This window comes from Tursiops truncatus, chromosome 9, assembly GCF_011762595.2.
Source record: "Tursiops truncatus isolate mTurTru1 chromosome 9, mTurTru1.mat.Y, whole genome shotgun sequence".
Classification (NCBI taxonomy): Eukaryota; Metazoa; Chordata; class Mammalia; order Artiodactyla; family Delphinidae; genus Tursiops; species Tursiops truncatus.
The window spans coordinates 47,735,889-47,743,402 of NC_047042.1; the positions used below are offsets into that span (position 1 = coordinate 47,735,889).

General features: G+C 36.0%; 1 non-coding gene across 1 annotated transcript; it reads right to left on the reverse strand.

The window, feature by feature from the left end:
- Nucleotides 1-6,897: 6,897 nt before the first annotated feature.
- LOC117313700 (U6 spliceosomal RNA) lies at nt 6,898-7,004 on the reverse strand. Its single transcript, XR_004528283.1, has one exon. It is a non-coding gene; the product is annotated as a U6 spliceosomal RNA (small nuclear RNA).
- Between the last annotated feature and the right edge of the window lie 510 nt (nt 7,005-7,514).

The following is a 7,514-nucleotide window of genomic DNA, read 5'->3' on the forward strand; positions in this document are numbered from 1 at the left end:
CAGTGAGGGAGCTCAAACTAAGTCTTAGTTATAATCACTATACCTTTCAAAAGGGGATGGAGAAGTGTTTCACATAGTTCATGTCCACGAATTTAAGCCTCAAATAAGTCACAGTTTTTCTAATATAGGCATAAACTGCTGATTCTCTCCACAGTTATGGTTTTCCCACTAGGATGCCTCTTGGATCTTAATACTCCTAACTTCATAAAACATTTATCTCTCAAAACAATATTTTAGGCTGGGGCTTATATGGGAACAAATGTATATTTATATCCCCAAAGCTCAATGCAATTTTTTTTTTATCAAGATGATGAGAGGGAAAAGCTTTGAGTTGTGATCCAAATACAACTGACAGAATGACAGAATCAGTGTAGAAGCCTTGACAAGCATACCATAACGTGAATAAAAACTCTTTTTATTGTGACTCTTATGATGTCCGTAGGGTAAAGAGAAGTATGGAAGCACTGCTGTACACAATACAATATTTAATTACAGTTATTTCACATCCTAATGTTAGAGTCTGTTACTCACATGCAGTTGTTTTCTGTATTTTAAGAAATTGGTTGGAGGCATTGAGTTGATGGTTAACGTATTAAAAGTGTTCCTGTTTAAAATAATTGGACATAGGCTTCTGTTAACAATTTTGTGCATAACTGCAGATTGTCAGGAATAGTTTACTGACATTAATCAGGAAATGCCTGCATTTGTCTTCTAAAAGGACTGTGTGGCCCCCACTAAGATTGTTGCCACTTGCTTCATCATCTCATTTGGCTTTCCACTTCGTGTCCTAAAATACTTAAACAGCTTCCTATCTTGAAAAACCTCTGGACTTGACCATATCTTGCATTCTTTTCATCTTTCTATCTTCTAGGATTCTAATTATTATACATATTAGAAGATATCTAATTAACTTCCAGACATCCCCATAGCTTTGTTTTCTTTTGCACTCTTGACTTTTAAAATCTTTCAGCACTTGGACACACAATGTGACCATGTTCTTTATGTATCTGTATTGCCTGTCGGTGTCTGCCTCTTAATCTGCCTTGTCAAATTAAAAAGCTCTTTTGGATGGGTTACAGAAATGTTTCTAATATTTAGCGAGTCCAATTTAGGTTTTAATTCTCTGTTTTAATAAATGAAAGCAGTAAATATGTATTTCTGGCTCCCATTCAAGCTGCTTCACTTCGTTAAATGGACAAAAAACATTTTTGCTCTAATCCAAATAATGAAACAGTCACATTACAAAGTGACCAGAGTGATTTTGTCATCTGTAATCTTATTTTTTATTTTACCGGTCGTGTTAGAATGAAAATGTCCAACTTGTTTGCTTTACAAAAGGGTCATAAGATCAAACTGTTAATTTTTCTCAACTTAGATTTTTATGGCAATACCTGCAAAATATTAAAGTCAGAAGAAATTGTTACTAGCTTTAGAAGTTTGATGAATTTTTGCTGTCTATGAATGGGAGCAGATTAAGGAAGGATAGACCAGTGTATCCACAGAAGCTGGAAAGAATCTGAGATCCAAACCCTGGCAAAACCTCTTTTAACTCTAATCTGTTAACAGCTAGTACCCCATTTGCAAGAAAATGCGAAAAAGAAACATTTCCAGACCAGTGAAAGGATAATACCATTCTAAAGAAAGGGTATATTCTGAGGAAACAGAAGAAAATTATTCCTCTGAAAGATATTTACTAATTTTTATGGGAAATCATCTGAAAGCAATGATACTTTCCAGGTATACCACTGGGCAAGCCATAGTAGAGGTCACAGAACAGAAAGGTTCTGAGACCTCAGACCACCTGTTCCATCACAACACAACTGTTTGTTCTAGAGAACTCTGGCCCAAGGAGATAAGACTATAAATCAGTAAATTTAACTATTTGTTCAGGGAATTTCTACAAGCCAATTTTGTCCAGGTAAATACTTTGCTCATTTGGATAAACAGTTCTCCTATTGAGACAATACTTGCTAGCTGGCTTGGGCAAACAGCTTCCTAATCCTTCAGCAGTTTACTCATCAAAACACCTTGCTGTCTCCACCAATCCCAAATTATTGTGTCAAAACTATCACAATAATAAACTGCCATGAAAGACTTGCTCTAAAACTTGTAAGTCCAGCTCCTTAAACCCTACAAATACTACTTCTTGAAATCTCCCTTCTGATATACTACGAAGACTATCATGGGGGTGCTCCCCCTTGTGACAGTAACTCTAATAAACTTAGCTTTGCTTGATCAGTAGGTTTCTCTGATGTTCTTTTGTGGAATCGACACTGACAACCCTGAAGACACAAGAAGATCTGATTGAGACCCGCTGGCTGACACAGCCCAAGGCCCTCAGCTCTGAAGCCACATGGACCCTTGAGGCTTCTTGAACCTCATGTTCAGGGACCTCTCCCACTGCAGTGGTCAAATAGGTCCTGCATTGGTGCTCAGGCCCAATAGATTTATGTGAAGCTCACTAAAACTGAGTTTATTTTGTGTCCTGGGAATGAGAGGATTCCTCCTGGGAATCTTTGTCTATCTGGTCAGATTTGAAAACTCACATTTGGAGGGAAACCTAGCTTGTTATTTATAACACAATGTTTGGGTTCTTTTTCTGTTCTTGTCACTTTTTGCTGTGAGGCTATAAGAGAAAAGTCACAGGGGAAAGGATTAGCATAGGTTTAATAGTTTGTTTCTCAATCCATCCCTGAGTACTGACAAGTTCAAAATGCCTCATCAGACCCACATCCTTATAGGACCAATTTTGCCTTGGACCACCTATCCAAAGCTAATAAAACTGTACCTTCGTCTGGCCTGTGTTTCTTTGATAGTCACTTAATTTTGTTTCTTTTGCTTGGAGCTGGAAGTCTGAAGCCTGTGAGACTTGGTGATTGGCCAGATTCTCACCAAGTGTTGCAGTTCTCATGAGGTCGTCTTTGACACTCTGGGGCACACATGTGCTGCCTTCATGCTTTCATTCTTGTGAATATTTCTCTCATCAGCCTATTTCGCCAAGGAGGTTTTAGAATTACTGTGGCCATTTCAGGGAATTTCTGACTTGAACAAGATGCAAATGGGAAGAAAACCTTGGGAGGAGATTCTCTGATTTGTGTGTCCAAACAAGAGGTTACTTTTTTAAAAAATTGAATTACAATTGTTTTACAATATTATATTAGTTTCAAATGTACAACATAGTGATTTGATAATTTTATAGTTTATACTCCATTTACAGTTATAAAGTATTGGCTATATTCCCCATGTACATCCTTGTATCTTATTTATTACATCCTTGTATCTTATTTATTTTATACCTAGTAGTTTCTACCTCTTAATTACCTTCCTCTATCTTGCCTCTCCCCCCAACCCCTTTCCCCACTGGTATCCACTAGTTTGTTCTCAGTATCTCTGAGTCTGTTTCTGTTTTATTATATTCATTTATTTATTTTATTTTTTAGATTCCACATGTAAGTGAAATATCAATACCCATGATATTTTTCACAGAACTAGAACAAATAATACTACCACAAATACTAGAAGAAATACTAGAACAAATAATGCAACCACAAAAGACCTCAAATAACCAAAGCAATCTTGAAGAAAAAGAACAAAGCCAGAGGTATCAATCTCCCTGACTTCAGAATACACTACAAAGCCACACTAATCAAAACAGCCTGGTATTGACACAAAAACAGACACATAGATCAATGGAATGGAATAGAGATTCCAGAAATAAACCCACACACATATGGTCAATTCGTCTATGACAAAGGAGGCAAGAATATATGATGGATAAAAGACAGTCTCTACGTGGTTTGGGGAAAACTGGACAGCTACATGTGAAAGAGGTTACTGTTTAACTTAAGAGATCCACCCCTCAAGTTTTCCTACTTTGGTGATTACTGAGTACCAGCTTTTTAATCATAAGTTTTGATGGAATGGTTAAAGGCCCTAGTTATTGTTTAAATAAAGTGTAATGCTTTTTTCTCGTGTGTATATCTGTAAAAATAGGGTTTCTTTCATCTGACCCCTTTCCCTTGCTTGCAGATCTTAGATAATTAGCCTTTTATTGATAATTTTATATCTATCTTAAGCTGGCTTCCTCTTGTTTCTTCTTTCCCTTTCTTTTTCCCTTCTCTTTGGAATTTTAGAAGTTAATTTGTTCATGAACATTGCTCTGTAATGATGTGTAAATTCTAGAATATCTAGTGTAGATATAAAGTTTAAAGTTTCCAAAATAAAAAAAAGGGGAAATATTAGATTGTTTGTGCTGCTTTGTATGATTTTCCTCGCCAAGAATGAAACTCAGCAGAAAAGTTAGCTGTGATTTTAAGTAATGGATGTGGCTCCCAGCTAGAAAGAAAAACTCAACACTGAGAATTTTTGGCCAAATTTCACAGTCTTTAAATTCTTTTTTTTTTTTTTCCGGAATTTTTTTTTAAAATATCTTTATTTCAAATACAACAAAATAGCATACTAGTTAAGAGCACAATCTATGGTTCCAGAATCCCTGAGTTCAGACTCTGGCTCTGCCACCCATGGACTATATGACCTTGGTGTAAACCTGCATACCTCGGTAAAATTCTTAATATTATTACAGAGACTTATTTATATATGAAAAATCAGGAAGATATTCTTCTTAGATAGACAATTCTTTGGACAAATTAGAGTAATTTAACTGTAGCTTTTAAATCAACATAATGTCTTACTAATTTTATCAACATGTAAAAATGTTTAGCAAAATATTTTAGTTAGTATGAGTTTAATTTTTCATGATTTAAATGTTTAAGATTTCCTACATCATTTCCATGGATCCAGTAAATTATCTTTGTTTCCACAAGTTTTTTTAGGATTAAAAAAATAATGAAGTGTGTTTAAATGAAAATGTAATGAGAGATGTCTTTTCAAAGAGTTTAATCTTTTAAATTCTTGTTATGTGGCCTAAAATGTCAACAGCGCCAAAGTGAAGAAACTTTGTTTTAAACCAAAATTATGAATCCAGTCGGAATTGTCCAAGATTTCACCTTGATAATGAAGATTTGCTTCTGAAGTAAGCTTCTTTAGAATTTTTTTTTTTTTTTTTTTTTTTTGCGGTACGCGGGCCTCTCACTGCTGCGGCCTCTCCCGTGGTGGAGCACAGGCTCCAGACGCGCAGGCTCAGCGGCCATGGCTCACGGGCCCAGCCGCTCCGCGGCATGTGGGATCTTCCCGGACCGGGGCACAAACCCGTGTCCCCTGCATTGGTAGGCGGACTCTCAGCCACTGCACCACCAGGGAAAACCAAAATAAAATTTTTAGGATGTCTTTTTCATTTTTTTTTAATTGTGGTAAAATATACGTAATATATATCTTATATTTTAACCATTTTTTAACCATCTTAACCATTTTTAACTGTACAGTTCTATGGCATCAAGTACAAAAAGTTACTTCACAATATTGTGCACCCATCACCACAATCCATTGCCAGGACTTTTTCATCTTCCCCAACTGAAACTCCATACCCATTAAACAATATCTCCCCATTCCTCCTTCCCTCCAGCCCCTGGCAACCATCATTCTACTTTCTGTCTCTATGAATTTGACTGCCATAAGTAGTTAATGGAATCATATAGTAGTTGTCCTACCGTGACTGGTTTATCTCACTTAGAATATCTTCAAGTTTCACTGTGTTGTGTCATGTGTCAGAATTTTCTTCCTTTTTAAGGTTCAGTAATATTCCAATGTATGTATATAATACATTTTGTTTATTCACTCATCCTTCATTGGACACTTGGATTGCTTTCACCTTTTGGCTATTGTGAATAATACTGCTATGAACATGGGTGTACAAATATCTCTCTGAGATCCTGCTTTTAAGTCTGTGCGGTATAGACCCAGAAATGGAATTGCTGGATTAAATGGTAATTTTATGTTTAATTTTTTTCTAGGAACTGTTATACCAATTTCCATAGTGGCCACACCATTTTATATTCACACCAGCAATGCCAAGGGTTATAGTTTCTCCACATGCTTGTCAACACTTATATTCTGGTTTTTGATAATAGCTATCCCAATGGTTATGAAATGATATGTCATTGTGGTTTTGATTTGCATTTCTCTAATAATTAGTGATTTGAATATTTTTTTCATTTGCTTATTGGCTATTTGTATATCTCCTTTGGAGAACTGTCTATTCAATTCCTTTGTCCATGTTTAAATCTAGTTGTTTATTTCTTTTGTTGTTAAATAGTAGGAGTTCTTTATATATTCTAGATGTTACCCCCTAATTAGATACGTGATTTGCAAATATTTTCTCCCATTCCATGGGTTTCCCTTTTACTCTCTTGGTAGTGTTATTTGAATACACAAATGTTTTAAATTTTGATGGAGTCCAATTTATCCATTTTTTTCTTCTTTTGCCTGTGCTTTTGGTGTTATATCCAAGAAATCATTGCCAAATTCAAACTCATGAAGCTTTTCCCATATGTTTTCTCCCAAATTTTTTTTTTTTTTGGCTGCGTAGGGCCTTCGTTGCTGCACGTGGGCTTTCTCTAGTTGCGGCGAGCGGGGGCTACTGTTCGTTGCGGTGTGTGGGCTTCTCATTGTGGTGGCTTCTTTTGTTGCGGAGCACGGGCTCTAGGCGCACAGGCTTCAGTAGTTGTGGTGCGTGGGCTTCCGTAGTTGTGGCGCACAGGCTTAGTTGCTCTACGGCATCCTGGATCCAGGGATCTTCCTGGACCAGGGATTGAACCTGTGTCCCCACCTGCACTGGCAGGTGGATTCTCAACCACTGCGCCACCAGGGAAGTCCAGTATTAGCTCTTATGTTTAGGTCTTTGATTCACTTTAAGTTAATCTCTTGTATATGGTGTAAGGTAAGAGTTCAGCTTCATTCTTTTGCATGTGAATATTCAGTTTTCCTGGCATCATTTGCTGAAAAAATATGGAACACTTTACAAATTTCCATGTCATACTTGTGCAGGGGCCATGCTAATCTTCTCTATATCATTCCAATTTTAGTTTATGAGTTGCCAAAATGAGCATTAGATGTCTTTCAAAATTAAAATTATATTTGGGATTTCTCAAAGAGCCCCTGGAAAATCACAGTGATTTACACATTTATCTTATAAAAAGAGAGATGCCAGAAATATTTTAGGTTACTTTGATATACTTTATACTCCTGAACTAGCTCATTACTGTATAAGGAATTCATGAGAATTATCAAATGAAAAGATAATTTTGTACAGAGTAAATGTTATTCATATAAAATATTATGAGATTGTGCACAATAAATTGACAGAGTCAAGAGATTTGTTGATGCCTTCATTGTCCATGATGTAATCTAATCCAAGGAAATATATTAATAAAATTCTTATCTATTATACCATAATGGAAAAGTTTACTCTTTTCAATTTTGATACTGTTAGTCACTGTCATAAGTCAATCTCATCAATTTAGTTATACTATGAAGCAGGCAGTTCTGCTTCCTCAGTGGTTATAATACAAAACTATTCTTAACCAGATCCAGGAGCTATAGCACTCAAATAATTCTTC